The following is a 9741-nucleotide window of genomic DNA, read 5'->3' on the forward strand; positions in this document are numbered from 1 at the left end:
TAATTGTGTTGAGCCGTTTTAATTGTTTGTATAAGTTTGACTTGTGTTGTTGGGCCTTGGTCAAGGTTGATTTGACTTTGTTAGGTTAAGATCATTGGGTTTAGGGATTAAGAAATATTTTAATTTTTCAACAAAAACATTTTTCTTCAGAAATCATGCATCTTGCTTGCAACACAACTCAATATATAACATAATATGTAAACACTATTTAAAAATCTATTCACTAAACTATTAGGTTTCATAGGACTGAAAATACTGTTAAATGAGAAGCGTCCCACATTTGCAATAAAGTTAAAAGTGATTTAAGTATTACTCATCTTGATTTCTTATCCGTTCATCCTCAAGTACCTTTCTCCAATGTCACCATAAAACCTAAAAAATTAAAAGAGCAAAAATTCATAAAACCTTTTTTCTTATTCATGAGAAAGATACCATTGTGCGTATTTTTTATTTTTTTTATAAAAACCATTACTATAACAAAAATTTCATAAAAACAACAAAAGAACAAACACAACAACTCATTCATTGAAAGCGAAAGAAATAGATTCCAAAGTAGAAGAAAGAGAAATTGTGCACCTTGTTTCTCATAACATACATTTAGAGCCTTTGTGGCTACCTCTCTCATTGTTGACACCGAATCAAGCATCGCCGAAAACTATCAAAATTGCAACTTCTTTCATTTCGTTCTTCATGTCATGCAAAAGAAAAAATAGACCACAAAAGTTAAATGACAAAACAAATGGAAGAAGAAAATGTAACACTCAACGAATTCTCTCCATTTAGCAAGAAGGAGATCAAAATCAAAGAATAAACATTGAACAAAAAGAAGGAATCCGCTTGGAACAAAGTAGAGAGAAGAAATGTAATACTTGTATTCTTGTTTATTTGCTTCTCTTTTCCTCCTATTAAGTTTCCTTTTTGAGTGGGAGAAGTGAAATGAAAAACCTTGTTCTTCCTCTTCTTCTCTTTTGCTATGTTAAAAATTCATTTGAATGAACTCTAAAAAAATTTCCACAACCAAAGTAAGAAAGGTGTTGAGAGAGGAATGAGGACACATGGCCGGATACATCAATATAATTAGAGAAAGTTTTACTTATTATGTTAATTATTATATATAAATATTTTATAATATAAGTTTAAAAAATAAATAAGAGTAAATCAAGAAGAAAGATGATACGATGTCTCATCAATTTTTAGCAAAGAAAAATTATACATAAAAATATTTAAAATAGACACTTCATCCATTTTTAATAAAGAAAAATTAAAATTATATAAATTTGAAATACAAAAATTAATTTCATCAATAAAATAATGAGTTCTTTTATCAAAGGGCAAGTTCCTTCTTAGGAAGCTTTTTTTATTCCGTCGTGCTTTAAAAGTAGGATGCTTAGCTAAATAAATTGCAAAGTATAAAAGTAGAAGACATTTTTATATCAAAATGTTGATATTTTTTTATCAAAATGTTGACTTTTTTTTAATAAATGGGAATTTAAAAAACCTCAATTAAATCCTAAAATAAAAATGTAAAAAAAAAGGATTTTGAGTTTTGGGTGATGATCGATAAAAAAGAAGTAGAGAACATTTGCTCATTGCGTGCCACGCAAACACAATTGAGGAGGTGGAAGAAAAAGAAATTCTACACAAGTCAGACTCAGAATCAAAATGGCAACAACGTTTTTCTTCTTCACTTATATCTCTTTGCCTTTTACTTTCTACCACCGAATCCATGCCGGATCGATTCTTTCCGAATCCCATGCACGATTCGTACCCGAACAGGAGCTACAAGAAGCGGTCACCATCACACCCAGTGACTCACTCCAGAACCTCCTCGCCATGCCTCATTCTCCACTCTCCAATCGTCTCAAACGAGCTTCCTTAGACCTCAAAGAAACCGTACCCTACTCATCTTCTCTTTCTCTACACTATTTCACACACGTTTCTCATATAACACACCAGGTATTTGTGTTTTTGTGTCAGATAGTAGTAGAAATGTGGGGCTTATCTGGACAACGTGTTGGTGACTTCACTCTCTATTGTGGCCTTCTTGGAATCGCTTTTCTCCTCTTTAAGTCTCACCAAGTCTCCGACAACACCAACGATCTTACTCTCTGCGTCCATATTATCAAGTCTTGTGATGCTACTTCTGTTCGCTCTATAGGTTCTCCATCTCAATTCACTATCCTTTTGGCGTGTTATGTTTCTCTCTGTGGTGGCTCTATTTTAAAGTTTCATACTTTCAATTATTGGCTTGCAGGGACGTCACCTTTATTTGTGGGCGTGATGGTGTTTGTGCCCTTGGGGCTGTGGCTGCGAAACATATCGGTGATGATGAGTCCTTGAGGTACTACTTGGCTCAGTTCCAAAAGGTATTGAAATTTAACTATATCATCCATTTATTTTGAAAAGGCTAAAGAGTAGCCTTATGGCACTTGTTGAAGAAACAAATATTGAAATTTTGAGGTTAAAAAGTGGTGTATTCAACTTGTTTGAACTTCAAATTTTTTTCATTTCTAATGCAAGGTTTCTATTTTTTTGTCCATTCTTAACAAGTGTGATGTTATCTTGTTAGCTATTTAGCTTATTCGAACTTCAGTTGAAAGCATGTCCGGTGTTTGATATGTGTCTGACACACCGACACATTTGTACATTCAATACCACTACTCATCACTATCATGTCTTGTGTAGGTTTTGGTGTTTCATAGCTTTTGTAGTGATTTATGGGTTGAAATTTAATTATTGGGAGTCAAAATGATTACTGAAGTGAAGGTGTATAAGTGATTATCTACATCCCGAGCCAAGCATACCAGATCATAACTGTAGTTTACTAACTAATCATATCTATTTGTTGACTAAATAAACCCCAACTCTACTTGCGTAGCTAAGCCTTGTGGTTATGGGATGTAGATTAAGCGACCAAAGGATCTTCCTGATGAGTTGTTATACGGGAGGGTTGGTTTTCTATGGGCATGTTTGTTCTTAAGCAAGCATCTTGGTCAGGGGACTATTCCTTCCAGTTATACTGTGAGTTTATTCTCCAACGCTTCTTAGTTTTCCTTTGGTAAATAATTATGCATTGGATTGGGACAAAGAATTGATTAATACAACGGGGTTGTGTTTCTGAATATTTTTTCAGGCCACGGTTGTGGATGAGATTATAGAAAATGGAGGGATTTGGTTCGAAAAGGAAAATGTCCTTTGATGTTTGAGTGGTACGCAGAGAAGTATTGGGGTGCTGCACATGTATTGGCTGGGATTATGCATGTCCTTATGGATATGGAGTTGAAGCCTGATGAGCTTGAGGATGTTAGGGAAACTCTTAAATACATGATACATAACAACTTTCCTAGTGGAAACTACCCTGCTAGCGAAGAAGATAAGAAAAGGGATGTTCTTGTGCATTGGTGTCATGGAGCTCCTAGAGTGGCTCTCACACTTGTCAAAGCAGCTAAGGTCAAAACATGTTTAATGAATTCAGTTGATATTATGTTTTTCTTATAAATAAAATCTCACGATAATTTGGCAAGTGTTAGAATTAGGAAAGAAAGAGAAAGAGGAATTCTGTTATTATATTCCTTTATATGAAGAAGTTACAGTAGGTGCTTATATATACTAGCAAGAGTAATAAACTATAACAAATAGAATGACAGCTAAGCATATTAGCTACAGTAGAATATAATACTATCTTACATCTCTAATATTCCCCCTTAGAAGCTAAGGGTGCTTCAATCAAACATCTTTTGTTGAACACTCTAAGTTTGTCACGAAGAGGAAGGAACTTTGCTGCAGAAAGGGATTTTGTCAAAGCATCTGCCCACTGATCTTGAGCAGGAACATGAGACACACTGATGCTTTTGCTGAGGACTTTTTCTCTCACAAAGAAAATGTCCAGTTCCATGTGTTTTGTCCTGTTATGGAGAACATGATTATGGGCCAAGGAAACTGTGCTTAGGTTGTCACACGTAATTTTAGGAGTGTGAAACTGACATTGAAGTTCAGTGAGGAGAGACTGAATCCATAGCACTTCTGCAGCCAGTTGAGCCATGCTTCTATATTCTTCTTCTGCACTGGATTTTGCCACCAGTGGCTGCTTCTTTGACCACCAAGAAATCGGATTTGGGCCTAAAAACACACAAGCACCAGATGTTGACCTTCTGTCATCAGGGTCAGCTGCCCAGTCAGCATCACAGAAGCCCAGAAGAGACATAGGTTGATGCCTGAGAGCAGGTTGAAGAAGTAATCCATAATGAAGTGTACCACTTAGATACCTTAGGATTCTTTTCACTGCTTTCCAGTGCTCCTCCAGAGGGTTAGACAGAAATTGGCATACTTTATTAACTGAAAATGATAACTCAGGCCTAGTTAATGTTGCATACTGAAGAGCACCAACGATAGAACGAAATTGGGTGGGATCTGATAGTGTGTGAGAGCCTACTTTGGACAGTTTGCTGCTAAATATCATGGGAGTTGGCATTCCATTAGCAGTAGACATGTTAACCTTTGCAAGCAAGTCAGTCACATATTTAGTTTGAGAAAGAAGTAATGATCCATTAGAAAGATGTGTCACCTCAATGCTTAGAAAGTAGTCCAGCTGTCCTAGGTCCTTGAGAGCAAACTTGTTGTTGAGACTTGCGATAAGATTATCAATGAAAGAAGGAGAATTTCCAGTGATAATAATGTCACCCACATAAACCAACATCATTATAGTGAGGTTGCTAGTGTAGAGAAAGAACAAGCTAGGATCACACTTACTGGCCTTAAAACCATGCTGCATTAGGGAGCTTTTGAGCCTATCAAACCAGGCCCGGGGAGCCTGTTTTAGCCCATACAAGGCTTTGTTGAGCTTGCAAACAAGAGACCTGTTAGTAGCTTCAAACCCAGGGGGTTGAATCATATACACCTCTTCCTCAAGAAGGCCATTGAGAAAAGCATTATTAACATCTATTTGCTTGATGGTCCACCTGTTTGTGACAACAAGGGTGAGGACAGTCCTGACAGTAACAGACTTCACCACTGGAGAAAAGGTTTCAGTAAAATCACTGCCAGCCTTTTGATGAAACCCTTTGGCAACCAATCTTGCCTTATACTTGTTGATAGAACCATCCGGGTTCTCCTTCACCCGAAAAACCCATTTGCAGTCTATGGGCCTCTTTGACTCAGATGGAGACACCAAGGTCCATGTCTGATTTTTCAAAAGAGCTTGATATTCTTCCTGCATTGTCTGGAACCAGTGAGGGGAAGCCAAAGCCTGCTTAACAGTAGTAGGTTCCATATGGGTGAGTAAAAGGGTGGGATGGATTTTGGGAGGATGGACATTGAGAGGATTGAGAATATGAGGACTGGGAACAGTACTGACAACAGGATTAGAATTAGCGGCAGAATTGGAATCAGACCTGTCAGAATTAACAGAACCTGGTGAGGAGGATGGTGAGATTGTGCTGGCTTCAGCTAAGTCAGAAAAGGCAGGATTGGGTGAAGGGGAGGGAGACTGAGATACATTTTGTTGGCTTGAGAGAGGTAAAGGGCTGGATGGAGATGAGATTGCAGTAGCTGCAGCTGAAGGGTGATTAGAGGTTGATGAAAACTGCCTGTTAAGGGAAGAAGCAATAGGACTAATATGTTGGAGAGGAGGAACACGGTGAGTGGGAATAATGGGTGGAGAGGCAGCAAATGGGAGCCAAGACATGTTAGAGGAAGTAGAGGAAGTGGAGGGATGGAAGAGGTCTAAATAAGGAAATCTGGATTCATGAAATAACACATCCTTAGAGAGATAAATATTTCCATCTGCTACAAGACACTTGTATCCTTTATGGACAGATGAGTATCCCAAGAAAATGCATTCCTGAGATCTAAAAGCAAGTTTGTGGGAATTATAAGGATGTAGGAATGGGAAGCAAGCACAACCAAAGACATGGAGACTAGAGTAGTCAGGAGGTTTTTGCATTAAAATGGAGTAAGGGGACTGGTTTTGCAATGAGGAACTAGGCAACCTATTAATGAGATAGGCTGCAGTGACAAAGGCATGATCCCAATACTTGAGAGACAGCCTGGAATGAGCAAGCAAAGCTAGGCCTGTTTCAACTATATGACGATGTTTGCGTTCAACTATACCATTTTGATGATGAGTATAGGGACAGGTGAAGCGATGGACAATACCTAACTCAGTAAGATATTTGGTGAAAGGCTTGAACTCACCACCTCCATCACTTTGAACTCCTTTAATTTTGCAATTAAATTGGAGTTCGACCATGGTTTTGAAGTGAATGAATTGGGTGAGGGTATCAGATTTTAACCGAAGAGGAAAGACCCAAACAAATCTAGAAAACGCATCAACACAGGTGAGAAAATATGTATAACCACCTGAGGAGTGAATTGGTGCAGGCCCCCATAGATCACAGACAACAAGTTTAAAGGGGTGGTGATAAACAGTGGTAGAGAGGGAGGATGGAAGTCGATGAGACTTGCCCAAGCAGCAAGCAGAACATGAGGCAGTGGGAGGTTTATGAGGAATTGGCACATTGCAAATTTTAAGAACTTCAGCAAGAGCTTGGTGATGGGGGTGGCCAAGTCTTGTATGCCATAATATATATTTGCTATCAGAGATGGAGGTGGAACAGGGGACAGATGAATGAGAATTAGAAATATTAACAGTAGAAACATGAGCTGTAGGAGACAACTGTAAACTAGAACCAGTGGTAATTTCATTAATATGGGAAACAGGATTACAAGAGGAGATACAATTGCTAGAAGCAGCTGAATTACAAGTGGAACTAAGATTATTACAAGAGTTATAACTATGAAACTTGGACAGAGACAAAGCAGGATTGATAAAGCTGTAGAGTCCATCGGCTCCAACAGTGCCACGAAGAAGAACTTCAGAAGAATCCTGCGATTTAACAAGACAAACCTGAGGATGAAACTCAAAGAAAACACGGTTATCTTGTGCAAATTTACTGACACTCATAAGGTTCTTAGTGATGTGAGGAACAAGAAGAAGGTTATGAAGCATTAGAGATGAGTTAGGATGATTGGATAAAGGGAAATTCATGGAACCTACAGAGTTAATGCACAAACCTTGGCCATTTCCCATATACACTTGTTCAGCTCCAGTCAACGAGGAAGCATCAGACAAATTTGAAGCATCAGGCGTGACATGGTGAGACGCACCTGAATCAGGGTACCACAACTGGTTGTTGAAGCCAAAATCTGAACCTGTGAGAAAAGCTTGTGGTTGAGGATGCCTAGGTGGTGTTGGCCGTGGAGCAGCAGGATATCCAAAGGAGGGAGGATAAGAGGGAGCTCGTGGTGCCATCATGTAAGGATTGAAGGGAGCTCTTGGTGAGGGAACGAAAGGAGCACCTGAATAAGAGTATATGTGGTAGCATACAAAGGCATCATGTCCAGATTTATGACATATCTGGCATGAAACCTTCCCAAATCGACCTCCACCACGACCGGAACGGCCACCACCACGACCATTATGACCACCGCGTGAACCATAACCATGATTTTCAGAGTTGGCAGTCACATGACTAGTTCCAGTAGGAAAATTAGGGTTCAAATCAACCCCGGAGAGCTCAGTTGAGGGTGGTGCTGATGGCGGCGAAACCTGTGTGAGATTCACAGTCACAGATTCAGTGAGAACAACTTTACGATTCTTTTCAGTATGCGATTCGTGAGCAAGAAGACTCGACTCAAGTTCATCCAACGAACATAGATCTTCTTTGCTATTCATCGTAGCAACAATAGGATCGTATTCTTCAGGGAGAGCGTCAAGCACGACTTCAATTAGGTTACGATAAGGGACAGGATCTCCGATCGAAACCAAGGACTCACTGATTTCACGAACGCGGACAACAAATTCCGTGATTGTGCGGGATCCTTTCGTCAGGTTTCGTAACTCAGATCGTAGTTGACGCGCCTTAGTGGTGAGCAAGGTGTTGAAGTAACGATGAACTTCAGACCACACTTGCCATGAGTATATGCAATCCACGAGTTTTGGAAGGAGCGAATCGGAGATCGTAGAAAGCAACCAGGTGCAGATGAGCGCATCCTGTTGTTCCCAATCAAGAAACTCTGAATTTGCGTCACCGGTAACAGGATCGGCACCAGGAGTAAAACGTGGAGGCACAAGCGGCGCCGTCACGAACCGCTGGAGCTTGTGGCCGCGAATCACACCGTCAATTTGTTGTTTCCATTGTTTGAAGTTGTTATCATCCAGCTTAACGGAGATGAGATGAGAGAGTTTGACATGAGAAGAGGGAAAAACGCCCTCAGAATTAAACGGTGATGCCATGGAAGCGCTAGATCGCAAAAGAAGCTCTAGATACCATGTTAGAATTAGGAAAGAAAGAGAAAGAGGAATTCTGTTATTATATTCCTTTATATGAAGAAGTTACAGTAGGTGCTTATATATACTAGCAAGAGTAACAAACTATAACAAATAGAATGACAGCTAAGCATATTAGCTACAGTAGAATATAATACTATCTTACATCTCTAATAGCAAGTTGCAACATCATTTGTGATAAAATCATTGTATTGCATTTGTGGTTTAGGTTGATTAAACACTCATTACCTTTTCATTATCGATGATTTCTCATGTTACTAGTACTCTGGAAACATATTTTTGTCGTCCATATGCCAGAATACCAATTTTTCCATCTCATTTGTTTCTAAGTTAATATTGAGAATTTTCATACAAACATCATGTAGGAAAAAGGTTTGAGACAATGGTTGTGTCTCAATCTTTGATATTGTGCGAAACCTTTTTTTTAAAACCCAATGTAGGAATCATCTTTGTTTTTTCCCTATCATTTACCACTTGTAACCATAGGGAAAAAATCCTCAGGTTTTTGGAGATAAAGAATTCTTGGATGCAGCTGTGGAAGCTGGAGAGGCAGTTTAGAGTCGTGGTTTGCTCAAGCGAGTTGGGATTTGCCATGGTATCAGTGGAAATGCCTATGTCTTTCTGTCACTTTACCAACTTACTGGGTACAAAAAGTATTTATACAGCGCCAAAGCTTTTGCATGTTTTTTGCTTGATAGAGCCCACACTCTAATATCTCGAGGAGAAATGCATAGAGGTGATAGACCTTATTCACTGTTTGAAGGAGTGGGAGGTATGTCTTGTCTCTTTTTGGACATGGTTGATCCTTCCCAGTCTAAATTTCCTGCTTATGAATTATGAGAATCTGCACTTTTTGGAAGGGATGACTGTTATATAACTAAGGTAATTTGACTGGAATGTAACAAAAAATGGGGAGAGCCTAAATATACTTAAATTCTATAAGTTCGTGAATGTGAGAATTCAGGAATGAGCTTCAACTTTTTTTTGTCAATTTATTCCTTAATATTTGTGTGTTTGTTGCAGTACATGCTTTTTTAGACGTCATCCTTTTCCCTGCGACTTCTTTATGCAAGATTGTGCAATGACTGAAATTATTGGCCTATTCCTCATCTTGAGTGCTAAGAAACTGAATTTTGAATGAAATGACTGAATTTAGCCTTTGCCATTTGGCATAGGACTCTAATAAACTTTCCTAGTTCCTAAGAAGCATGGAAAGGTGGATTGCTTAATTTAATTTGTCCTTATAATAATGTTTTAAAATTATATAGAGTGACTGATATGTTTCAAAAATTGCCTATCATCTCAATTAATTGGCAAAAATCCCATGAGGTATTTCATCTTTATTTTAGTTTAACGAATTTGGTTTCTATCTGTGTGTAAAAAAATTGGTCTTT

The 9741-nt window shown here is 38.6% G+C and overlaps 1 pseudogene; it reads left to right on the forward strand.

Moving 5' to 3' along the window:
* Positions 1 to 1605: 1605 nt before the first annotated feature.
* On the forward strand, positions 1606 to 9187 carry LOC127105049 (lanC-like protein GCL2; annotated as a pseudogene).
* Positions 9188 to 9741: the final 554 nt, after the last annotated feature.

The sequence above is a fragment of the Lathyrus oleraceus genome, chromosome 7 (genome assembly GCF_024323335.1).
Source record: "Lathyrus oleraceus cultivar Zhongwan6 chromosome 7, CAAS_Psat_ZW6_1.0, whole genome shotgun sequence".
Taxonomy (NCBI): Eukaryota; Viridiplantae; Streptophyta; class Magnoliopsida; order Fabales; family Fabaceae; genus Lathyrus; species Lathyrus oleraceus.